General features: G+C 36.8%; 1 long non-coding RNA gene across 16 annotated transcripts in view; it reads right to left on the bottom strand.

The window, feature by feature from the left end:
* The window catches only part of LOC144295047 (uncharacterized), a 75,157-nt gene that overhangs the window by 9,603 nt on the left and 37,919 nt on the right, over nucleotides 1–27,635 (bottom strand). For 4 of the 16 annotated variants that reach the window (XR_013362385.1, XR_013362387.1, XR_013362396.1 and 1 more), the window contains 2 exons: nucleotides 24,594–25,840; nucleotides 22,313–23,833 (listed from right to left, as the gene is read on the bottom strand). This is a non-coding gene — a long non-coding RNA (uncharacterized LOC144295047). Of the gene's footprint in view, nucleotides 1–10; nucleotides 853–7,437; nucleotides 7,511–7,546; nucleotides 8,069–11,962; nucleotides 13,615–22,305; nucleotides 23,834–24,593; nucleotides 25,841–27,635 lie in introns of those variants that run through there. The other 12 variants (XR_013362390.1, XR_013362393.1, XR_013362400.1 and 9 more) reach the window with 9 other exon arrangements.

Raw genomic sequence — 27,635 nt, 5'->3', positions numbered from 1 at the left:
AGACCAGAAATATTGCTTTGAATATTTTTGGGAAGTGAAATCTACCACAAGTATTTTTTTTCCTTATCCATGTAATAAATAGTAAAAATGACATCCATAAAGCAAGACTCTTAACATTTTTTTAATGGACTCGACAGTAAAGAGCACAAAATTCATCTTGTTTGGTTAGCTGAGGACTGATCAATTATCTTACTATATTATAATTGCCAATTTACCAATCTGATATTTTAAGCTTCATTAGAGCAGGAAATGATTAAAATGTTTAATTATTAATTATTAATTATTTAATTAAAATGTTTAATTATTGTATCTCTAACACCTGGTAGGATCCTAGCATTTTTATGGATATTTAGTTGATATTTTCTAAATAAATGAATGCACAAGTATATATAAGCTTAATATTTTCAATCACAACCTTCTCTATAATTTCCATAGTAAGGTTTTTTGAGGTTTTTGTTTTGTTTTGTTTTAAAGATTTTATTTATTTCTTCATGAGAGACACATAGAGAGAGAGGCAGAGACACAGGCAGAGGGAGAGGGAGAAGCAGGCTCCCCACAGGGAGCCCAATGCAGAACTGGATCCCGGATTCTGAGATCACGCCCTGAGCCAAAGGCAGACACCCAACCACTGAGCCACCCAGGCATCCCATAGTAAGGTTTTTTTACATTGAATATATTTTAGAAGCTTGATATCAATTTTGACATCAATATAATTTCTAGAGGTGATTCACTCAAAGATGACAATGATTAAAAGTTTTAAAGGGTTATAATCTTGCCAAAATGAGGGAACAGGTGTTGTCAATAGCCAACAGTCAGCATTTTTCTTGTTCCTTAGTAAAAGGAATCAGCCATCTGAAATCAGAGCAAGTTTTTTAAAATAAGATAGATCATAAAAAGTTTGAATTGCTTTCTTAAAAAATTTACTCTCCTTCTTCCCATAACTAAAATCTACCCTGGAATTAATTCAGTTACTGTGAATACAATATTTAAATACCTTTGACCAATTACATGTTATTTGTAATGTACGTTAAATGTACTTAAAACAGAAAAAAGCTCGCTCTATTAATGTGTACTCCTGCCTTACTGTTGTCTGATTTATGTTGAATAGTCCCCTCTCCCTCCTGCTTCCCTCAGCTCAGTAAAAACATGGAAATTGTTGATCTGCAACAGTAGAAAAAAATTCTTTTTAGTTTTGTGCTTTGTGAGATGCACCAGGCTTTTATCTCCTCACGTTAAAGCATAGAATGTATGAATTGGAAGATTTACATTTATTAGTTCTAAGACTTTTTGAATGATTTACTTTGAAATTCTGCATAAAGTTTGGTTTGCTAATCAATAAATATTTAATCTAATTTCGTAAACTATCACTGAGGAAGTTTGTCAGTTTCAATTCCTTTCAATAATATTTATAGCTAACAAGGATGAAATTACATTGTAAGCAAATCTGGATGAGCACATGATAAGGTCTGAATGCTTTTCATTTTGAATATGAAAAGACAAATTTGACTGTCAGTAGCAAATTTCCTATAGCCCCTTACCTCCTCAAAGCTAGTGTGTCCTGAATGGAACAGATGTTGACCATGCAACATATGTGTTAATCCTAAAATGATGGCAGTAAAGTGATTTTTTTAATCTACTAGTTTGTTAAGTTTCTAGTAAATTCTTATGAATTCCTCATTAGCATAAGTGTAGTAGGGAGAATGGGAAAAAAGAGAACCTGCCCTGGCTTCGTCATTTGAGAATTTTTGTACTAGGCAAGTAACTTGACTTCTCTGGGCCTCAATTTCATTATTTATGGAAGCTGAAGTCAGTAAGATTATCCCTCCTCTAGCTTTTGACATTGTATGCCTCTATTGCACAAAATAGAAACTCAATAAATATATATTCAGCAATGGAAGACTAAATGAATAAGTGAACATACTTAATCCAACATTATTTCATATTTCCCCAAATTGTTTAAACTGGTACGTACATGTCATGTAAATATAAATTCAGAACTACCAGGTGAGCATTCCCAGAACTTTTTGATAATTAGAATTCTCCAGTGGCATAGATGGTATCCAATATTCATAAACACCCAGAAAAAAAAAATGGGGACTTTTGTGCGAAAAGAACAACTGAACCAAATAACATTTTAATGCAAGAAAGAAGATTGTAACTCAACAATACTATTGCCTGTAAATTATACTGTATGTTTTATCTTTATTGTGGTATAGTTTACATTCCATAGAATTTATCCATTGAAAGTATACAATTGTTAGTAAGTGTATTGAGCTATGGAACCATCATATTCCAGTATTAGAACATTTCCATTAACTGCCCCCCGCCCAATTTCCCTCAATCCTGTTTCTAGTTAGTCCTCTTATCCACCTTCAGCCCCAGTTAACCACTGATCTGATTTCTGTGCCTACAGATTTGATCTAGACATTTCACATAAATGGAATCACTATGTATTCTTCAGCATCTGGCTTCTTTTACTTAGCATAATATTTCTGAGGTTCATCCATGTTGTAGCAATTACCAGTACTTCATTGCTTTTTATTGTTAAATAATATTCCATCGTATGAGTGTACCATAATTTTTAAATCCATTCAGCAATTGGATAGTGTATTGTTTCAAGTTTTTTACTATTTTGAATAATGTTGCTCTACCATGTGCATACAAGTCTTTGTATGAACATATTTTTTTCATTTCTCTTGGGTATATTCTTACGAGTAGAATCTTGAAATCCTATGATAAGTTTCCGTTTAGCTTTTCAATGTTATGCCAAATTGTTTTCCAAAGTGTCTGTAGCATTTTACGTTCTTACCAGCAGTATGAGGGTCCCAGTTTCTCCACGTTCTTTTTTTTTTAATTTTTAAAAAAAGATTTTATTTATTTATTCATGAGAGACAGAGAGGCAGAGACACAGGCAGAGGGAGAAGCAGGCTCCCTGCAGGGAGCTCGATGTGGAACTCCATCTCAGGTCTCCAGGATCCCGTGCAGGGCTGAAGCTAGCACTAAACTGCTACGCCACCCAGGCTGCCCAGTTTCTCCACATTCTGGTCAACACTTGTTATCTCTGATGATAGCCATTCTAATGAGTGAATAATAGTATTTCGTTCAGGTTTCAGTTATATGTCACAAATGACTAGTGTTGTTGAGCATCTTTTCATATAGTTGTGGCCATTCGTATATGAATAGAATAATAAAGCAGAGTAATTGGGGGCAAAAAAGGAGTGAAGTGAGGCAGTATTACTTTTTTAAAAGGAATCAGTAATGATCTCTCCAATAAGAAGGAAGTACATGTGAAGAAATCTGAAAGAAGTAGGGATAAGCATTCCGGGTGGAGGGAACAAGTGCAAATGCCTTCTCTTGAGACTAAATTTCATACATTCCAAGTAAACAAGGAAGACACTGTAGATGGAGCAAAGTGAAGGAGGGGTAAAGTGACAAAAGATGAAATCAGAGAGGAAACAGAGATGGGTTGGCAGGACTGCAGATCATAGGGTTTTAAATTTTATTATAAGGATCGAGCTTCAGTAGACAGATTTACACAATTCAACCCAAAGAAACTTATGTTAAAAAAGAATTCCAGGGCAACTTGGGTGGCTCAACTGGTTAAGCATCTGCCTTCAGCTCAGGTCACCATCCCAGGGTCCTGGGATGGAGCCTCAGTAGGGCTCCCTGCTCAGCAGGGAGTCTGCTTCTCTCTCTCTCTCTCTGCCCCTCACCCTGCTCATGCACTCTCTCACTCATGCTGCTTCAAATAAATAAATAATCTTTTTAAAAATTCCAAATGATAATTTTTTTATTTATACTGAGTTAACTGGCAAGATTATTTCTGTCCACAAGATTAATATATTCACTCTCATAGGAACTATGAAGCCTGTAGATAGGTAATGAACAATAAAGGCACTCGAACTCAGCTACCTAATCATTCCTAGATACTCAGTGTTGTGTGGCAAGTTGCTAGAAATATCCAGGAAATAGAACTTTCCAAGTGCAGTCTCCACACCTTTGATGGTAAAATGGTTCCTCTGGCCTGGCTGATGGGTAGAGAAAATTCTGGGAGCTCATCTGAAGAAAGACCCTGCTGTGGTCTAGTCTCTAGGTGATTTGTTTGCCAATATGACTTGTGAAAGATATTTCAGGATTGTTTTTCATATGCATTTTCCTATTAGTGAGTCTGAGAATCTTTTTTTCTGGTTATTGGTCATTTGAATTTGAGCTTCCATGGTTTGTGTGTTTAACCAATCCTTTATGTATTTTTATTGTTGTTTGTCAAATGTAAGATCTGAATATATAGTGTAAATTTTAATGCTTTGTTTTTTATGTACACTGAGGTTTTCTTCTAATCAAGCATGTACTTGACTTCACTCATAGTATCTTTATTGAAATTCTTTCCAATTTTTCTGTAATCAAATTTAAAAATGTACTTTTCCTCCTCATACTGCTCTTCTTAAGATTATTCCTAATTATTTTGTAGTTTTTGTTGCTATTTCAAATAGGCTAACTCTATTTCCATTTATAGCTACTTATATCAAATATAATGAAAATGTATCGGTGATTGTACATTTAAAAGGTACATGGCCACTTAGAAAATTTCCCTCAAAGTGACTAGAAGACTTTCTCTGGTTTCAATTTTTAGCAAAAACATGGATAATCTCATTCTTCTTTTCCAGTATTAGAATTAATGTTTTTTCTTATTACATTTGCTAATATGTATTTTTAAAATTTAAATAATAATAAAATGGGCTTTTCATTGTTCATAAGTAAAAACTAGCCTATTGAAGTAATTTCTTTCTTATTTTAGTCAGGGTTTATTAAGAATATTTTTCATCATAACTTTTAGGATCTAGGGCTATATTAATTTGGTTTTCTCCATTGTTCTCTTGGTATCATGAAATGTGTTTTTCCTATTTTGTACTCACCCTCATATTCCTACAATCCTATCTGTGAATATCTCACTTCTAAAGTCCAATTGATAATACTTTGCTTGCATCCTATAAAGTATCATTAAAGTATACTTTCTTTGTATGATTTTTATCATTTTTTGATATTAATATTATTTTGTTTTATAAAATAAATTTAGGAGCTCCCTAATTTTCTTAATGTAATTTAAATAAATTAAAACTATCTTCTAAAAATTAGATAAACTCATTTTTGAAACTCTTTGCTCATGGTTCCTCATTTAGAGATACATTTTAAATCTTCTTTCCAGTCTATTTTACAATGATTGATTTCTCAACTTTTATGCTTATTCATGAGTCTACGTTGGTAATTTATCTTTTGCTAGGAAAACATCTACATAATTTAGGTTTTAAAATAGGTTATTCTTATAATTTTTTAAATCTCACTTGTACCTGGATTATATCTCCATTTTCATCCTGATATATATTTTTTGCTTCCCTTTCTTCTTAATTGACCTCACAATTTATATTATTGATCTTTTTCAAGAATCAGTTTTCAGATTTATTAATACTTTTTTCAATCTTATTTTCTCAGATTATAGTTTTATGTATTATTTCCACTACTTCGTTTTAGCATATTTTGTTTTGTCTGATTTTTCTTTTTTTTTTTTTGTCTGATTTTTCAAGATAATACTAAGTTCTGTATTTTTTGTCTTTCTTCTTTAATAACAAAGCCATTAAAGATGTAAAATTTTCTATGAGAATAGTGTTAGCTGTGTCCTATGGGTTTTAGTGTAAAGAGTATTCCTTTCATGAATTTCTAGATAGTTTGTAATTTCACTTTTGAATTTATGTTGCGTATAAGGGTTAAAAGACTGTTTCTTAAATTCCAAGTAACTAATTTTTCAGAACTTCTAGATTATTAGATTAACTGTCCTGGAATGTAATCTGTAAAATCTCTACTTTAAAATGTTTTCATTTATTCTTTGTCAGCAAGCAGAAGACAGATTTTAAAAATAATAAATATAGCTATTTTGCCCATTTGTGAAATGCAAAGTTCTCTGTATTCTTTCTCTCCCCCCACTCTTTTGTCCCTTCCCGTACACACATACACACTGAAGTGTGATTATGTTATTAAATTTCTTTTGTTTACTTGATTTGACATAATCTATGTAACCAAAATATCTTAATTTGTATTTTTTAATCTCCTTAAATTCTCCTCATGTTTCTAATACATTTCCTTTGTATAATCAGCTGCTATGTTGTTTGACAAGTTTATACTGTTACTTCTTTATCAGGAATTGCATTTATTATCATTTATTGTTTATTATTATACAATGTTCTTTTTATCCCATTTAACCCCAAATTCTTAACTTGTCTGATACCAGCTTTGCTTTTCTTTCATTTTAGTTAGTATGGTGCACCTCCACCCATTTCCCTTTTGTCTTTAAAAACACTTCTGTTTAGAAGTGTTTTAGAAGTCTCTTATAGAGCTTGTATTAATTTTCCTTAATTCTGAATAAATTTCCAAAACCTAGATATAGCAAAATTCATTCACTAATGCCTCTATTATATGTTGTTGTTTTCTCGTCTAAATTTTTCATATTTTTTGTATTTTATTTGATCGAATTATTATTATCTCTTTCTCTTGTCAGTTTAGAAGTTCTACTGAGAGGCACCTGGGTAGCTCAGTCAGTTAAGCGTTTGCCTTTGGCTCAGGTCGCGATTCCGGTGTCCTGGGATCAAGCTCTACATCCGGCTCTGTGCTCAGTAGGGGTCTGCTTCTCCCTCTCCCTCCCTCTCCCTCTGTGCTTCCTCTCTCTCAAGTAAATTAATACAATCTTAAAAAAAAAAAAGTTCTACTGAAATTTTACTTCTTACTAGTGGTTACCCATCACTTTCCAAGAGCACTCTTTCTCCAATGCATTCCTTTCCCATTGCTTCCAGCCTCAAGTGATGCCATTTTCACAGTTGGTGGGGAATATGCCATCTCTGGCCCTATGAGCAGGAGATGTACCAGCTTCAAACTTTCTGGTCACCAATGGAATCCTTGGGAGAAAACTCCTCTACTCCCATTAAAGCTTAATGTCTTTTTAGTTAAAGAGATAAAGAGAACTCTCCCAAACTTTTCAGCTTTTGGGGAACTACTTAGGGACCTTAGGGATGAGTAGATTCCTGAAGGACCACAAATGTGGATGGACAGATGCTAGCTCTCTTCTTAGTGCTCCACTCAGTGGACCAAACCTCTTTTCAGGAAGCATAAAGCTCTAATTTGTCCAAGATACCTTCTCTCTAGGATGCAAGATCAATGCAGGTCCAGATAAAATAGTAAAGTCCTATAAATGTGCCTTATGCCAGGACCTCAGCAAAGCCAAAGCCTGGTTCTCTCCCTTGCAGGCTCACTTGTCTTTGGAAGGTGCTCCATTCAGGATGAGTAATTGTAAGGGAAGGCCGAGGGCTGCAGAAACATGCAGTTAGCATGCCGCTGTCTATGAACTCCTTCCCATTTCTACTTCTTGAATATTAACTATTATTCATGACTTACCTCAAATGATATCACTTCCATGAATCTTTTCTTGCTGGAGGAAGAGACGGCCTCTAGATATGATGTGTATCACCTATGAATCAGAGGACATGTCCCTCTCTAAAGTCACTTTTCAGATTCTGGTTAATAAGAATAGCAATCATTTACTTAGTGTTTACTGTGTCCCAAGTATTGTGCTAAGCACTTTATATGTACAACTTGGTGCTGAATACTCATGTGCTTGATTAGGGACCAAGCCACTGAATCTCCCTAGGCCCCTTACACCAGGGTCTGTATGTTGCTGCTGGAGCCTTTTTGTGACTAGGCTGATTATCTAGTTGCATAATTAGAAATGGTCACTTAGAAAACACATTGGGCATCTCCTCAATTCTATTTAATAGTAAAATAAATCAGAGTCAGCATTTTAATTTATGAATAATCTGGCACCTTCATTGGCTAGGTATCTGTACTAGTTTCATTATGATAGGCAGTTAATTGATTTCAAATCTTCAGCTTTCTTTCTTATTTCCATCTGAAAATCAGTAATTACTTAAAGCCCCTCATTTACTTTTGTAGCAGTTTTCATCATCTCCTTTTACAGATAAAGTAAAATAAAATTCCTTCTTATTTGACCAAATCAGATGGAATTTGCCTATGAACAAAGTAGATGTACTGAATCAGAATTTTTACAAACAGTATGATTCATATATAATTGGTATTTATTTGAGATTTATTCTTGATATAAACAACATAAAGTAAAATTGATACACTCTCAATACAGATAATCTTGCATATGCTATCCTGGTGCTTTGTATGATAAACTACTCAACCACGACCCAAAGTATTGTTTCATATCATATAGATAGGCTATGTTTTAAAATACTATTGCAAGGCAGAATGTGATGATTCCCAACTCTTGGAGTTGCAGAAATGGGTCATGACTCACTATACTTGTCACATATATGAACCCTTGCTTACTCTCCTAAAAGGATATATTAGTTTAATTTTTAAAATTGTGTTTTTTAATACTATCTGAATCCTGTAACACTTTTTGGGCCATTTGAAACACCAAATGAGGATTGAGGCTCACTGAGTGTAGAATCTCAGGATATCAGTTATGAATAGGAAGAGACAAATAATTCCAAGACAGCTCATGTACATTCTTGATGCTCATGCACAAACAGAGAGGTGCTCCCTGTCACTGTGTGGCATTCTTTCATTCACTTATTGGTAATTCATTATTTGATAGACAGCTATTGAACATCCAGTGTGGACCAGATACCAGGCTAGGCACCATAGTGAACAATACACAATTCTAAATCTGTTGTTGATTAAAGGAAATTATATTTATTTTTTTCAGTCTATTCCACCCACCCCAGAATGCAAGCTCTATAAGGATGGAAACTTTTCTTTTTTTGCGAATGCATCCCAGAATTCAGAAAAGTGTTGGCAATAAAAGAATAGTAAGTAAAAAGCTAATGGTAATTCAGTTTAACAAGTGCTATGCTATAGTACTAGAGTAGGAAGCAGACTTTTTTTTTTTTCTCTGAAGAAGCAGATAGTAAATATTTTAGGGTTTGGAGAACCATTAGCATTCTGCCTTAGCTTTAAAGAGCCATAAACAGTACATAAACAAATGGATACGATTGTATTCCAATAACTTTTATTACAGAAAACAAGCTGCAGGCTGGTTTTTGTCTGAGGGCTATAGTGTGCTGACCATGTGTTAGAAATATACATAGGAAGCCTATCTATATAGATTCATCTGTGTTTAGGAAGGCTTTCCAGAAAAACTTTAAATTAGTATTTCTCAACTGTTAGCATGCATGTGCAACAGAGTCAACTGGACGACTTGTTGAAACCCAGATTTCTTTTTTTTTTTTTATTTTTTTTTATTTTTTTTATTTATTTATTTTATTGGTGTTCAATTTACTAACATACAGAATAACACCCAGTGCCCGTCACCCATTCACTCCCACCCCCCACCCTCCTCCCCTTCTACCACCCCTAGTTCGTTTCCCAGAGTTAGCAGTCTTTATGTTCTGTCTCCCTTTCTGATATTTCCCACACATTTCTTCTCCCTTCCCTTATTTTCCCTTTCACTATTATTTATATTCCCCAAATGAATGAGAACATATAATGTTTGTCCTTCTCCGACTGACTTACTTCACTCAGCATAATACCCTCCAGTTCCATCCACGTTGAAGCAAATGGTGGGTATTTGTCGTTTCTAATGGCTGAGTAATATTCCATTGTATACATAGACCACAGCTTCTTTATCCATTCATCTTTCGTTGGACACCGAGGCTCCTTCCACAGTTTGGCTATCGTGGCCATTGCTGCTAGAAACATCGGGGTGCAGGTGTCCCGGCGTTTCATTGCATTTGTATCTTTGGGGTAAATCCCCAACAGTGCAATTGCTGGGTCGTAGGGCAGGTCTATTTTTAACTCTTTGAGGAACCTCCACACAGTTTTCCAGAGTGGCTGCACCAGTTCACAGTCCCACCAACAGTGTAAGAGGGTTCCCTTTTCTCCGCATCCTCTCCAACATTTGTGGTTTCCTGCCTTGTTAATTTTCCCCATTCTCACTGGTGTGAGGTGGTATCTCATTGTAGTTTTCATTTGTATTTCCCTGATGGCAAGTGATGCAGAGCATTTTCTCATATGCATGTTGGCCATGTCTATGTCTTCCTCTGTGAGATTTCTCTTCATGTCTTTTGCCCATTTCATGATTGGATTGTTTGTTTCTTTGGTGTTGAGTTTAATAAGTTCTTTATAGATCTTGGAAACTAGCCCTTTATCTGATATGTCATTTGCAAATATCTTCTCCCATTCTGTAGGTTGTCTTTGAGTTTTGTTGACTGTATCCTTTGCTGTGCAAAAGCTTCTTATCTTGATGAAGTCCCAATAGTTCATTTTTGCTTTTGTTTCTTTTGCCTTCGTGGATGTATCTTGCAAGAAGTTACTGTGGCCGAGTTCAAAAAGGGTGTTGCCTGTGTTCTTCTCTAGGATTTTGATGGAATCTTGTCTCACATTTAGATCTTTCATCCATTTTGAGTTTATCTTTGTGTATGGTGAAAGAGAGTGGTCTAGTTTCATTCTTCTGCATGTGGATGTCCAATTTTCCCAGCACCATTTATTGAAGAGACTGTCTTTCTTCCAATGGATAGTCTTTCCTCCTTTATCGAATATTAGTTGCCCATAAAGTTCAGGGTCCACTTCTGGGTTCTCTATTCTGTTCCACTGATCTATGTGTCTGTTTTTGTGCCAGTACCACACTGTCTTGATGACCACAGCTTTGTAGTACAACCTGAAATCTGGCATTGTGATGCCCCCAGATATGGTTTTCTTTTTTAAAATTCCCCTGGCTATTCGGGGTCTTTTCTGATTCCACACAAATCTTAAAATAATTTGTTCTAACTCTCTGAAGAAAGTCCATGGTATTTTGATAGGGATTGCATTAAACGTGTATATTGCCCTGGGTAACATTGACATTTTCACAATATTAATTCTGCCAATCCATGAGCATGGAATATTTTTCCATCTCTTTGTGTCTTCCTCAATTTCTTTCAGAAGTGTTCTATAGTTTTGAGGGTATAGATCCTTTACATCTTTGGTGAGGTTTATTCCTAGGTATCTTATGCTTTTGGGTGCAATTGTAAATGGGATTGACTCCTTAATTTCTCTTTCTTCAGTCTCATTGTTAGTGTATAGAAATGCCACTGACTTCTGGGCATTGATTTTGTATCCTGCCACAAGAGTCCAGGGCCAGATGGCTTCCCAGGGGAATTTTATCAAACGTTTAAAGAAGAAACCATACCTATTCTCCTAAAGCTGTTTGGAAAGATAGAAAGAGATGGAGTACTTCCAAATTCGTTCTATGAAGCCAGCATCACCTTAATTCCAAAGCCAGACAAAGACCCTGCCAAAAAGGAGAATTACAGACCAATATCCCTGATGAACATGGATGCAAAAATTCTCAACAAGATATTGGCCAATAGGATCCAACAGTACATTAAGAAAATTATTCACCATGACCAAGTAGGATTTATCCCTGGGACACAAGGCTGGTTCAACACCCGTAAAACAATCAATGTGATTCATCATATCAGCAAGAGAAAAACCAAGAACCATATGATCCTCTCATTGGATGCAGAGAAAGCATTTGACAAAATACAGCATCCATTCCTGATCAAAACTCTTCAGAGTGTAGGGATAGAGGGAACATTCCTCGACATCTTAAAAGCCATCTATGAAAAGCCCACAGCAAATATCATTCTCAATGGGGAAGCACTAGGAGCCTTTCCCCTAAGATCAGGAACAAGACAGGGATGTCCACTCTCACCACTGCTGTTCAACATAGTACTGGAAGTCCTAGCCTCAGCAATCAGACAACAAAAAGACATTAAAGGCATTCAAATTGGGAAAGAAGAAGTCAAACTCTCCCTCTTTGCCGATGACATGATACTCTACATAGAAAACCCAAAAGTCTCCACCCCAAGATTGCTAGAACTCATACAGCAATTCGGTAGCGTGGCAGGAAACCCAGATTTCTGAGCACCACCCCAGAGTATCTGAATCCATAGGTCTGAGGTGGGACCTGAAAATGTGTATTTCTAACAAGACAGGTGATACTGATGCTTCTGGCATACTTTTTAAATAATATAGCTGTCATAATTGAAAAGCTATATTTGAATATTTTTAAATTAAGTAAACTATAGTGATATATTAGGGGAGTGAGAATGTATGTATGTATTGTACACTTGTTATCAAATGATTGGTGAGTTTATCATACAAACTTAGGACGTACTAAGTGCTGTAAAAGCCCTGTGCTTATTCTCTTCAGATACTCATCAAAATGTCTAATGTTCTAGTTTATGTATGCACTACTTTTTTTTTTTCTTTTTCTATCTCCACAATCAGACTAGAAGTTTCACGAGGGCAAAGACATGTCCCTTGCTTACCAGCACATTTTTAGGATCTAGTTCAATCCTGGCACATGACAGGTGTTTAGGAAAAAATGTGAAAAAGAAGGATGAATGAGTAAATTAAATGATTTCAAGATGTCACTAAGTTGATTAAAAATTTGGAAAATATTCAGTTAAAGGATGTAACAATTGTTATAACAATAAAATATTAGAAAAAATTTAAGAGTATTATGTAAGTATATAATGATTCAAAGACAAAATAAATAGTGGCCATGAATAAGAGAAAATTTTGACCCAAATGGAGGATTTTTAATTTTAATTTTTATATTTTTAGAAGAGAAATTCTGATAGTTGTAAAGCAGCTAACTCATATTTGGATTTTTCCTCATAACCCATAACTGATTTTATGAACATTTATTCTGTGTCCTTCTCAAAGAAAACAAAAAATGTGCAAAGGACAGAATAAATAAGGTCAGTATGATATATGAAGAAACAAAATAAACAGCATAAGGAAATATCAATATTCCTTTAACAACCATCACTAATAATATGTCAAAAAGTGTGAGATCATCTTTTACTGGCAGCTCGACGAAAACAGATCATTTAAGTAAAGAAGGCAATCTTACTAAATTCAACACACCTATCAACAATTGCTTAACTATGTCACAAAATTGAAAGACAGCTGCATAAAATAAATACATAATAAAAAACCATAACATGCAAATTAAAATCCTAGTCTTTCAAAATGGCTTTGGACTGAATCTTCAATCAGATTTAACAAACCAAATTTTTAATAAGCTATCATATTTTATTATTCAAAGTAAAGGATTTGTCTTTAAATGAAAGAAATACTTTTAGCTTAGTCTCTTTAGAAGTAGGCTCTATTTGAGAGAAGAGGAAAGTTATTTTCATGCTAAGCACTACAAAATACATATTAACAAAAATTTTTTAAGGTAGGAACTATGTATGAATTTAATCTCTTTTTGCCATAGATGTACATATACTATTAGCTCTTATATGTCAATGAAAAAGATAAGAACTACAATCCTTTCAACCACTGAAATAAATAATAGTTATATTACACAAACAGAATCTATTCTTTATATCATAATATAATAATAGGTCTCTAAGGATAGAGAAGGAAAGTGTGAAGAGAGTCGATCCACATTATGAAATGTCCAGTGGGAAAACCTTCTCCAAAATCCCCAGTGATCTTGCACATGTTGCACATGAAAGAGCCACCATTTAGATGCTGGCTATACCCATCTCACTGAAAGCCAAGAGGATTACAAGAGTATTAATTAAGTAAAATGACCTCTGCCCATTTCCCCATCCCTGATCCTAGGAAAAAGGCAGGAGAGGAATAAAAAAGCTGATTATGTTCTTCTTCACGCTGAAACACTCAGACTAACGGTTAGCCATTATTATGCAACAGAAGAATACAAGCTTAAAGTGTTCAACTGATTTAAATTGTACTCTACTGGACTAGATTTTCTTTTTAAAACCAAAAGTGACCAGAAAGTTATGAGATTGCTGAGACAGTGAAAGGAGATTCCACACAGCATGTTTGAAGGTAGAAGTTAGAATTTCTTTAAATGTTGTAAATATCATTATCTAAATACAAATATTTAATAAATCACTTACATGAGAGGAGGGGCAAGATGGCAGAGGAGTAGGGTCCCCAAATCACCTGTCCCCACCAAATTACCTAGAAAACCTTCAAATTATCCTGAAAATCTATGAATTCGGCCTGAGAATTAGAGAGACCAGCTGGAACGCTACAGTGAGAAGAGTTCGCGCTTCTACCAAGGTAGGAAGACGGGAAAAAAGAAATAAAGAAACAAAGGCCTCCAAGGGGGAGGGGCCCCGCGAGGAGCCGGGCTGAGGCCGGGGCGAGTGTCCCCAGGACAGGAGAGCCCCGTCCCGGAGGAGCAGGAGCTGCACCGACCTTCCCGGGGGAAAGGGGCTCGCGGGGAGGTGGAGCAGGACCCAGGAGGGCGGGGATGCCCTCGGGCTCCCGGGGACACTAACAGACACCTGCGCCCCGGGAGAGTGCGCTGAGCTCCCTAAGGGCTGCAGCGCGCACGGGGGACCCGGAGCAGCTCGGGGGGCTCGGGGGCGGCTCCGCGGAGGGGGCTGCGGGGCAGGAGCAGCTCGGGGGGCTCGGGGGCGGCTCCGCGGAGGGGGCTGTGGGGCGGGAGCAGCTCGGGGGGGCTCAGGCAGAGGATGAGGCTCCATCAGGAGGGGGCTGCGGGGCGGGAGCAGCTCGGGGGGCTCGGGGGCGGCTGCACGGAGGGGGCTGCGGGGTGGGAGCAGCTCGGGGGGGCTCAGGCAGAGGATGAGGCTCCATCAGGAGGGGGCTGCGGGGCGGGAGCAGCTCGGGGGGCTCGGGGGCGGCTCCGCGGAGGGGGCTGCAGGGCGGGAGCAGCTTAGCTCCGGCAGAGGAAGAGGCTCCGCGGAGGGGGCTGCGGGGCGGGAGCAGCTGGGGGGGGGCTCGGGGGCGGCTCGCGGAGGGGGCTGCGGGGCGGGAGCGCGAATCCAACAGCGCAGGCCCCAGAGCACAGGGCGCCGGGACACAGCCTAGGATCTGGCCTCCCCCGGGACAGGCAGAGGCGGGGAGGGCCCAGGACAGCAAGGACGCTCCTGCCCCGAGCTGAGCAGATCAGCGGCCCCGCCCGGAGCCTCCAGGCCCTGCAGACGGAGAGCTCCGGAGCTACTGCGGGGGCTGCATCCAGGTTTCCAGAGCTGGGCCCGCCACTGGGGCTGTTCCTCCAGGGGCCTCACGGGGTAAACAACCCCCACTGAGCCCTGCACCAGGCAGGGGGAAGAGCAGCTCCCCCAAGTGCTAACACCTAAAATCAGCACAACAGGCCCCTCGCCCAGAACACCAGCTAGACTGACAAGTTCCAGGGGAAGTCAAGGGACTTAAAGTGCACAGAATCAGAAGATACTCCCCCGTGGTTCTTTTTTTGTTTTGTTTTGTTTTGCTTTTTGATTTGTTTCCTTCCCCCAACCCCTTTTTTTCCCTTTCTTTCTTTCTTTCTTTTTCTTTCTTTTTTTTTTTTTTTTGTTTTTTTCTTCCTTTTTTTTCCCTCTTTCTCTTTTCTTTCCTTCTTTCTCTCCTCTCTTTTTCTCCTTTTCCCAATACAACTTGATTTTGGCCACTCTGCACTGACCAATATGACTAGAAGGAAAATCTCACCTCAAAAGAAAGAATCAGAAACAGTCCTCTCTCCCACAGAGTTACAAAATCTGGATTACAATTCAATGTCAGAAAGCCAATTCAGAAGCACTATCATAGAGCTACTGGTGGCTCTAGAAAAAAGCATAAAGGACTCAAGAGACTTCATGACTGCAGAATTTAGAGCTAATCAGGCAGAAATTAAAAATCAACTGAATGAAATGCAATCCAAACTAGAAGTCCTAACGACGAGGGTTAACGAGGTGGAAGAACGAGTGAGTGACATGGAAGACAAGTTGATAGCAAAGAGAGAAACTGAGGAAAAAAGAGACAAACAATTAAAAGACCATGAAGATAGATTAAGGGAAATAAATGACAGCCTGAGGAAGAAAAACTTACGTTCAATTGGTGTTCCCAAGGGCGCCGAAAGGACAGAGGGCCAGAATATGTATTTGAACAAATTCTAGCTGAAAACTTTCCTAATCTGTTAAGGGAAACAGGCATTCAGATCCAGGAAATAGAGATCCCCCCCTAAAATCAATAAAAATCGTTCAACACCTTGACATTTAATAGTGAAGCTTGCAAATTCCAAAGATAAAGAGAATATCCTTAAAGCAGCAAGAGACAAGAAATCCCTGACTTTTATGGGGAGGAGTATTAGGGTAACAGCAGACCTCTCCACAGAGACCTGGCAGGCCAGAAAGGGCTGGCAGAATATATTCAGGTCCTAAATGAGAAGAACATGCAACCAAGAATCCTTTATCCAGCAAGGCTCTCATTCAAAATGGAAGGAGAGATAAAGAGCTTCCAAGACAGGCAGCAATTGAAAGAATATGTGACCTCCAAACCAGTTCTGCAAGAAATTTTAAGGGGGACTCTTAAAATTCCCCTTTAAGAAGAAGTTTAGTGGAACAATCCACAAAAACAAGGACTGAATAGATATCATGATGACACTAAACTCCTCTCAATAGTAACTCTGAATGTGAACGGGCTTAATGTCCCCATCAAAAGGCGCAGGGTTTCAGACTGGATAAAAAAAGCAGGACCCATCTATTTGCTGTCTAATTTTTTTTTTTTTTATGATAGTCACAGAGAGAGAGAGAGAGGCAGAGACACAGGCAGAGGGAGAAGCAGGCTCCATGCACCGGGAGCCCGATGTGGGATTCGATCCAGGGTCTCCAGGATCGCGCCCTGGGCCAAAAGCAGGCGCCAAACCACTGCGCCACCCAGGGATCCCTATTTGCTGTCTAAAAAGAGACTCATTTTAGACAGAAGGACACCTACAGCCTGAAAATAAAAGGTTGGAGAACCATTTACCATTCGAATGGTCCTCAAAAGAAAGCAGGGGTAGCCATCCTTATATCAGATAAACTAAAATTTATCCTGAAGACTGTAGTGAGAGATGAAGAGGGACACTATATCATACTTAAAGGATCTATTCAACAAGAGGACTTAACAATCCTCAATATATATGCCCCGAATGTGGGAGCTGCCAAATATATCAATCAATTAATAACCAAAGTGAAGAAATACTGAGATAACAATACACTTATACATGGTGACTTCAATCTAGCTCTTTCTATACTCGATAGGTCTTCTAAGCACAACATCTCCAAAGAAACGAGAGCTTTAAATGATACACTGGACCAGATGGATTTCACAGATATCTACAGAACTTTACATCCAAACTCAACTGAATACACATTCTTCTCAAGTGCACATGGAACTTTCTCCAGAATAGACCACATATTGGGTCACAAATCGGGTCTGAACCGATACCAAAAGATCGGGATCTTCCCCTGCATATTCTCAGACCATAATATCTTGAAATTAGAACTAAATCACAACAAGAAGTTTGAAAGGACCTCAAACACGTGGAGGTTAAGGACCATCCTGCTAAAAGATGAAAGGGTCAACCAGGAAATTAAGGGAGAATTAGAAAGATTCTTGGAAACTAATGAGAATGAAGATACAACCGTTCAAAATCTTTGGGATGCAGCAAAAGCAGTCCTAAGGGGCAAATACATTGCAATACAAGCATCCATTCAAAAACTGGAAAGAACTCAAATACAAAAGCTAACCTTACACATAAAGGAGCTAGAGAAAAAACAGCAAATAGATCCTACACCCAGCAGAAGAAGGGAGTTAATAAAGATTTGAGCAGAACTCAACGAAATCGAGACCAGAAGAACTGTGGAACAGATCAACAGAACCAGGAGTTGGTTCTTTGAAAGAATTAATAAGAAGGATAAACCATTAGCCAGCCTTATTAAAAAGAAGAGAGAGAAGACTCAAATTAATAAAATCATGAATGAGAAAGGAGAGATCACTACCAACACCAAGGAAATACAAACGATTTTAAAAACATATTATGAACAGCTATACGCCAATAAATTAGGCAATCTAGAAGAAATGGACGCATTCCTGGAAAGCCACAAACTACCAAAACTGGAACAGGAAGAAATAGAAAACCTGAACAGGCCAATAACCAGGGAGGAAATTGAAGCAGTCCTCAAAAACCTCCCAAGACACAAGAGTCCAGGGCCAGATGGCTTCCCAGGGGAATTTTATCAAACGTTTAAAGAAGAAACCATACCTATTCTCCTAAAGCTGTTTGGAAAGATAGAAAGAGATGGAGTACTTCCAAATTCGTTCTATGAGGCCAGCATCACCTTAATTCCAAAACCAGACAAAGACCCCACCAAAAAGGAGAATTACAGACCAATATCCCTGATGAACATGGATGCAAAAATTCTCAACAAGATACTGGCCAATAGGATCCAACAGTACATTAAGAAAATTATTCACCATGACCAAGTACGATTTATCCCTGGGACACAAGGCTGGTTCAACACTTGTAAAACAATGTGATTCATCATATCAGCAAGAGAAAAATCAAGAACCATATGATCCTCTCATTAGATGCAGAGAAAGCATTTGACAAAATACAGCATCCATTCCTGATCAAAACTCTTCAGAGTGTAGGGATAGAGGCAACATTCCTCGACATCTTAAAAGCCATCTATGAAAAGCCCACAGCAAATATCATTCTCAATGGGGAAGCACTGGGAGCCTTTCCCCTAAGATCAGGAACAAGACAGGGATGTCCACTCTCACCACTGCTGTTCAACATAGTACTGGAAGTCCTAGCCTCAGCAATCAGACAACAAAAAGACATTAAAGGCATTCAAATTGGCAAAGAAGAAGTCAAACTCTCCCTCTTCGCCGATGACATGATACTCTACATAGAAAACCCAAAAGTCTCCACCCCAAGATTGCCAGAACTCATACAGCAATTCGGTAGCGTGGCAGGATACAAAATCAATGCCCAGAAATCAGTGGCATTTCTATACACTAACCATGAGACTGGAGAAAGAGAAATTAAGGAGTCAATTCCATTTACAATTGCACCCAAAAGCATAAGATACCTAGGAATAAACCTAACCAAAGATGTAAAGGATCTATACCCTTAAAACTATAGAACACTTCTGAAAGAAATTGAGGAAGACACAAAGAGATGGAAAAATATTCCATGCTCATGGATTGGCAGAATTAATATTGTGAAAATGTCAATGTTACCCAGGGCAATTTACGCGTTTAATGCAATCCCTATCAAAATACCATGGACTTTCTTCAGAGAGTTAGAACAAATTATTTTAAGATTTGTGTGGAATCAGAAAGACCCCGAATAGCCAGGGGAATTTTAAAAAAGAAAACCGTATCTGGGGGCATCACAATGCCAGATTTCAGGTTGTACTACAAAGCTGTGGTCATCAAGACAGTGTGGTACTGGCACAAAAACAGACACATAGATCAATGGAACAGAATAGAGAACCCAGATGTGGACCCTGAACTTTATGGTCAACTAATATTCGATAAAGGAGGAAAGACTATCCATTGGAAGAAAGACAGTCTCTTCAATAAATGGTGCTGGGAAAATTGGACATCCACATGCAGAAGAATGAAACTAGACCACTCTCTTTCACCATACACAAAGATAAACTCAAAATGGATGAAAGATCTAAATGTGAGACAAGACTCCATCAAAATCCTAGAGAAGAACACAGGCAACACCCTTTTTGAACTTGGCCACAGTAACTTCTTGCAAGATACATCCACGAAGGCAAAAGAAACAAAAGCAAAAATGAACCATTGGGACTTCATCAAGATAAGAAGCTTTTGCACAGCAAAGGATACAGTCAACAAAACTAAAAGACAACCCTCAGAATGGGAGAAGATATTTGCAAATGACGTATCAGATAAAGGGCTAGTTTCCAAGATCTATAAAGAACTTATTAAACTCAACACCAAAGAAACAAGCAATCCAATCATGAAATGGGCCCAAGACATGAAGAGAAATCTCACAGAGGAAGACACAGACATGGCCAACATGCATATGAGAAAATGCTCTGCATCACTTGCCATCAGGGAAATACAAATCAAAACCACAATGAGATACCACCTCACACCAGTGAGAATGGGGCAAATTAACAAGGCAGGAAACAGCAAATGTTGGAGAGGATGCGGAGAAAAGGGAACCCTCTTACACTGTTGGTGGGAATGTGAACTGGTGCAGCCACTCTGGAAAACTGTGTGGAGGTTCCTCAAAGAGTTAAAAATAGACCTGCCCTACGACCCAGCAATTGCACTGCTGGGGATTTACCCCAAAGATACAGATGCAATGAAATGCCGGGACACCTGCACCCCAATGTTTCTAGCAGCAATGTCCACGATAGCCAAACTGTGGAAGGAGCCTCGGTGTCCATCGAAAGATGAGTGGATAAAGAAGATGTGGTTTATGTATACAATGGAATATTACTCAGCCATTAGAAACAACAAATACCCACCATTTGCTTTAATGTGGATGGAACTGGAGGGTATTATGTTGAGTAAAGTAAGTCAGACAGAGAAGGACAAACATTATATGTTCTCATTCATGTGGGGAATATAAATAATAGTGAAAGGGAATATAAGGGAAGGGAGAAGAAATGTGTGGGAAAAAACAGAAAGGGAGACATAACGTAAAGACTGCTAACTCTGGGAAACGAACTAGGGGTGGTAGAAGCGGAGGAGGGCGGGGGGTGGGAGTGATTGGGTGACGGGCACTGGGGGTTATTCTGTATGTTGGTAAATTGAACACCAATAAAAAAAAATTAAAAAAAAATAAATCACTTACATATAAAGATTTCTAATACTAGCCAGAATAATTCATTTTACCTAGTCCGATTATACCTCTTTGATGGTTAGCCTCTAAAGATGTTTTGGTAAAGAAGCAGTCATTTCCCTTAATACAAATTCAAAAGTTTATTAATATTTCCCTACCTTGATCTTGACTTCACCCTTCCTTAAACTAAAATCTTTTTAACCTAATTCATGTTTAAGCCTTTAACATCTCTTAGAATGTACTTATGTACTCTCATTTGTCTCAAGTTCATTGAGTTTGAGTTATTCAAGTAATAAGCCAATGTTAATATTATACATTGTATTCATTATTTTTTTACTCTTAGGTGATTACTACTCCCAGATTTTATCCATTCTAACTGAAAATCTTATATTTTAAGCTGTTGTCACACAAGGCTCTAGGCTTTACATTATATTTGAATTAAATTTGTCAAAAGCAACACTAATTTTTGGCAGCTTCAAAGGAGACCTAGTCAAAATGTTCTTAAACCAGAGAACCCACACATGGTGTTGAATTGATTACATGATGGTGGAGTTCATTTATAGAAGAACAGTAAGTTAATTTTCCTAAGGCTAATAAATTCGTTTACTGCTTAAGCAACTAAATTCAATTTTCTATAAAAAAGAATATTGGGTAATTAAGCAAGTACAATAACATATATCAAACATATTGTATAAGTTTACTGGTTATCACAAACTTCATATATAAATATTATGTTTCTGGGAGATTAACAAACCAAAAAGTTCATAGTTAAATAGTTGAATATCTTGGGCTGTTCTCTCCTTCTAAGCAAACATAAAGAGAAAAGCTCATATAATCATGATAAGAAATGGAATCTGTATAGATACCCACTCCTATCGAGATGCATTCCAACACAACTCTTAATTGTAGAACTATTATAATCATGGAAATATACATGTTTTCTTGTTGTCTTTCCTTTATGTTGCTTAGAAGGGCAATTTCACATGTCATGAGAGGAAAATAAAGTCAAAATTATTTTCTTCGCTAGGTCTGTTATCCAATTATAACATATCTTTATAACTAAGGTCGGTCAAATTAAAACCTATAATTTCTGATCGTCAGTAATAAAAGCTGCCTGTACTTTATCTAAATTGTCCTCAGCCACATTATTGTATTTCTGAGGCTGAGAATCAGAAATTTCAAATGTGGCTATTTCAGCAGTTTAGGGAATGTAGGATAAGGGCTTTTTTTTGTTTTGTTTCCAATATCTTTCTTTGTGAGAGCAAAGATCCTGTTTGGACACAGCATCACACTGAGAAAATATCATTAGTAGATAGCCTTTTAGGAACTTAGACTCTTTCCCTGTATTGGAAAAAAAAAAAAAAAAAACACCTAAAGTCACAAATTCAATGTTTTTGAAAATATTTAGTTTACTCTATGCAAAGAAGCATGCTGAGGATTCAAAGAGGAACAGGCTAAGTCCCTGTATTCTGAACTGAATGTGCATGGTGTTTTACAAATGTAGTAGATAATTATAAATAAGGAATGTTTATAAAGCCACTATATAAGTACTAATAAAGCAGCTCCCTTTAAAAATGTATTAATGATTCTCTAATTAAATTTGGTATACTTTAAAAGAATGATGGAACGTCAAACAGATGCCTGAAGAATCCTAATTCTATGTTTTCAATGTTTTGAAGAATTGCTAAGGGATCAGTAATTATTGGAGACATTTAATAAATTTTAATTATTTGTTACAAGTTTCAAAACATTAGGATCCAGTGAAAAATATGAGCTATTTGGCAAGCCTCAGTTAACACAAACTTTCCATTAACCAAAATACTTTAGCCTAAATCACCACAGGGTAAATGGAGATTTATCACACTGTCAGGAAACTTACATTCTAAAAATAAACATATGTTTGATTTTGAGGAAACATATGCTATGTACAGTAATCTTAGAATCAAATATATTAAAAATACATTTCTCAAATTTGTTTCTTGTTGAAATTAATTTTTCTAGAAAACCACGGATTGAGTTTTTTTCTTCACATTTGGTAAAGTATTGCTTTCCTATTTCTTCATTGCATTTTCTAGTCTAAAATAAATACCTGTTTTTTAATTCCTCTTTTTAAATTTATTTCTTGAACATCTATTCCCAGTGTTCTATTCAACTCCCAATATTTAAACCACAACTAAATTCAAAAGTCTCAAAAAAAAAAGCCTGTCTTCTCATCCGAGTTACAAAATTATTTACCGTTTGTCACTCGCCTCTCCCTTAGCTTCTTTTTTTTTAAAGATATTTATTTATTTTCATGAGAGACACAGAGAGAGAGCCAGAGACTTCACTTCATTGTCTCATATATTCACTCACGGAGAACAAAGAGAACATTTGTAAATCAGGGAAAGACTGTATAGTTAGTACAGGAGTATAAAATGAAAGGGTAGATGGGCAGCAATAAGTAATCAGGTAAAATATGGCAATTGGGAGGATGGGAAAAGAAGCAAAGAAAAAAAAATGCAGAAGATAAAGTGAAGGAAAGAGAGGCACTGAGAGAATTGGTCACAAAGTTACCACAGAATACTAGCTAATGATGTCTATTCTCTCCATTAACCATTTGAGGGTGAGCCTTTATTAGGTTAGCTTTAAGCCTCAAAGAGCTTCTAATACATTTAACAGGTACTTAATAATAGGCTTAATTTCTATTAAGAAAAAAAAAACCTTGCATTTCTTTACAAATCCAAATATAATTGTTGCTATAACTATGAAATGAACAAAGTACATACTATTATACCACTACACGTACAATTGATTTTTAAGGAATGCTGTTAGATTTACTATTGCATAATTGCAGACTTTGTTCTGGTCATATCATGGCATGTGAACACAACTTAAGCAAATTGCAGTGGTTATATGTTTTCCCAGAGTTAATCTATATTTGGTTAAATGTGTTGAAGTATAAGGGTTTTTTTAGATTTAAACATGTTCTCAATCTGTTTTTAATTTTCTGCCATTTAGTTTTACAAGGCGCAGTATTGTAGAAAGTGGTGCCACTCATTTCTGAAATGCCATAAAACCTCTTGTACAATAATTAAGTCAGGCCTCATATAAAATTCATTTTTTGTTCATTCCTTTTATAGTAGAAGTTTATGTCCACAGTTTAACCTAAAAGAAATCAAACAAATATATGTGTGCCCAAATCACAAGAGGACAAAAAAACAAGACATTTGAGTTTAAACGAAACTCTGATTTATTTAATTATTGATATGAGAACAAATTAATGCACCTTTTAAGTCAAATATCTCTTTGGGGTCTGCATTTTTCTAGCTTTCTTTTCAATATGAAGGATCAAACATGGTATATTTTCCATCCACAGAACAAAGCAAAGATCAACACAGACATAATAAGGTACTAATCTCCTTTATTTGTAGGAGTGTTTGTAATAGAAATAGACTTTCCTGAGGACAAAGTGGGATAAAAAGAAGCATTGTGGAAAGAACTCTAAACTTAAAGTCAGGTGGACAAATTCCTTGATCTACTTTACCATCAATACTCTAGGCACATGTGGACAACGTGGTCAGGTGCTCTGAATTAAAGTTTCACCCCTAAGCTAAATCCATGGCTTTTATTGTGTTCCAGAGTGGATATAGGGACTCCATAAGTCTTTTATTCTAGTTGTGTATATGTATATAGTTGTGGTAAAATACACATGACATAAAATTTACCACTTTAACCATTTTAAGTGCACAGTGCAGTAGTATTAGGTACATACACATTGTTCTGTAATCAATCTTCAGGACTTTTTATACCCAAATTTTATACCCATTAACTTCTGTCTCCACCCCCCAGCCCCTGGTAACCACCAGTCTACTTTCAGCTTCTTCTAGGAGTGTCACTACTCAAGTTACCATTTACAACAACTTACCTGTGTGATTGAGGATTTTCTCTGACCAATAATATTGTAGTGATGACAAAGTGTACTTGGTAAGTTCAGTTCCAAAGATATATGTTAACACCCACTCAGTGCCAGGTTCTATGCTAGATTCTGGTAATATAGAGAAGTTTATTAAAAGAAAAAATCTTCATATATTGTCATGTTGACTACTTATTTCCGCCTTCACTTCCATAAATCCATTCTCTTTACCTTCCATTCCTGCCTTCTTATATTTTTCATCTTAGAGTTCTTTTTATCTATTACACCTTAAATGTTGTTTCCCAATATTCTATCCTTTCTTCCCTCACTAAATGATCTCATCCATATATATGGCTATCAGTTATATACTGATAGATCCCAAAGCTACAATTCTAATCCAGAGCTTTCCCTTGATGCCTATTTGTCTCTTCTTGGAAACCCAACACACACCCCAATCTAAATCTAAAACTGATCTTGTTACCTATCCATCTAGATTTATTTCATCTTCCATTTCTTGCCTAAACTATTGCAAAGTCTCCCAAATTATCTCTTTGTTGCCAAATTCCCACCTGTGAGTCTACCCACTAAGCCTTTGTCAGGGTGAACCTGCTTACCAGCATGTACCCACTACCTTTGTCCCACACTTTCCTTATAAAAAACCTGGAAGTATTTTCACTGCTTCAGAAACAGTCTTGAGGCACTAGTCTGCTGTCTGCCTGGTGTTGGTCTCACTGAAACAAATTTCTTTCTTTTTGCACCACAAAAAAAAAAAAAAAAAGGGTAAATAGGATTTGTCATTTCCCTGCATAAGACTCATTTCTGACTCTAAGCATCCATATAATAAAGTCCAAATTCCTTTATGTGACATTAAAAGCTTTCCTGACCATATCCCTACCTACAATTACAGCCCTGTGTTTTGTACTGTCTCACACAAATTTCCAATTTTCAAATAAACAACCCTATGCCCTTTTCCACACTGGTCCAACTGTGCAGAATATTTTACATCACAATTTGTCAATCTGATGAACTACACATCTTTCAAAAACAGTTCAAGAGTTACTCTCTAATGAAGTTTTCTATCACTCCACCTTACATCCCAACAGACAGAAAGGCTCTAGTGATTTCACTGTAGTCAATACATACTTCAGTCATGGCATCTACAATTATTAACTCTAGTTTTTATGTGTTTGTTTTACCTTAACATACTGTAAGCTTCTTAAAGACAGCAGTTACATCTTATTTGTCATCTTATCCCCAAACTGTCACAAAGTAAGTATACAATTAGTGATTGGCGAAAGCATGATTACATGAATAAATTAATGTAAATGTTTCTTCCCCTCAACCATTTCAAAGTCTAATGGGGAAACACAGACAAACATCAAAAATTATAATAGCGTATATATCTGCAATGGTTGACCTGCTTGCATTCTGATATTTCCAGATAGGTCAAGGGAAAACACATACATTCGTTGTGAACAGGAAGTGTTTTTCTGTGTCTTTTTCAATTTGTTAATATCATTCCTACCATTTCCTAGTTCTACTATAGCTATATAATTGGTTTTATATATCCGCTAAATAAATCAGCTAAATACAAACTTAGATATGAGTAGAATTTTATAATATAAAATCAAACTATCCATATAGTAGTTTATTTTCAGAGACACGAATTTTATGCAAAATAGGTGAGAATATAGCCATTTTCATGAAAAATGTATTTTTACCATGACCTATATTCTCCAGTTAACAGTGGTTATGAATTAGAGCTCATTTAAGGTTATTGTGGTTTTATCTGTTGACAAATTGTAGAATATACTAAATAGGAAGATACAAAAAAATCAAGTGGATAATGGGACCCGCTATTTGAATTTCTGAATAGTTCCCCAGGTGTTAGTCATTTTTTTTCCCATCGCAGTAGGGTCAGGGTAAGAGGGCTGAAGAAGATGGAAGAATGATGAATGTAATGAGGGGAAGAGGTTGAGGAAATTATTCTAGAACCCACGATTTAGGTTTCAAATAAAGATACTTTCTTAAAGGAAATGAAATTGGTGTTCTCAGTTTGCTCCCTAGCAACTACTGTAGCAGAGATGCAATTTGAATGCATCAATGTGTTTCACATATTGGGAATCTCTGTGGAAATGTATAATGAGCTCCTGTTGGGGCAGTTTTCCATATTATGCTTCAGTGCTAGGGCATGCATTTGTCCGAATGTCTATAGCATCCTAAGCTGCTAAACAAATTTTAAACATTTTGGAGATAAAAATAGTTTGAGGCTTTCCCTAAGCACTCTCCAAAGTATCAACCTGATAACAAAGTGCAGCCCAAAAACCTTAAAAATTAAAGCCTGCCTCACTTGAGTACTCAGCATGACAAGAAATTGGCTGACATTTACATGGAAAACCACATATCCCACATGGCTATTGATGAGCTTATTTTTAGAAAGAAATACAGTTGTCATTTAATCAAAATGTAACACATTGGTATGAAATTTGATGAGCTAGCACAAAGTCAATTGTTTGATGTCTTATTTCCAATTAACTTAAGACATATTTTAATTTTCCCTGCTTCTTAACAGTTCACTTTTAAAAATCCATTCATAAAAATTAAACACAATGTGCTGAATTTCAATATCTATCTTTATCTGCTTCTATTTCCATCCTTTTCTTTTTCAATCCCTTGCTTCCTTTTCTCATTAAATTAAGATGAGACGTGAAGAGGGACTGCCATCTACTGGTACAAAGGAAACATTTCTGAAATAGTTGAACAGCACCCGGTATTGAAATATTTATTTATTTATTTATTTATTTATTTATTTATCTATTTATTTATTTATTTCCAAGGACATCGCCAGAGACAAAGAAAAGGTTGTGATGCTTTAAGCACTTTAAATGAAAACCTGGTTGATATATTCATTCATTCATTCATTCATTCATTCACTGATTTCAACAAAATTGAATGTAGAACTTCCAGTATTGCCAAGCACTGAGCTGAAACCACGAAACACAGAGATTTCTAAATCATGGTACTTGATAGAAAAACCATTTCATTTTCTTTCCC

The sequence above is a fragment of the Canis aureus genome, chromosome 23 (assembly GCF_053574225.1).
Source record: "Canis aureus isolate CA01 chromosome 23, VMU_Caureus_v.1.0, whole genome shotgun sequence".
NCBI lineage: Eukaryota > Metazoa > Chordata > Mammalia > Carnivora > Canidae > Canis > Canis aureus.
Note: the sequence above shows the minus strand (reverse complement) of the source record. Positions and strands in the feature narration are given on the sequence as shown.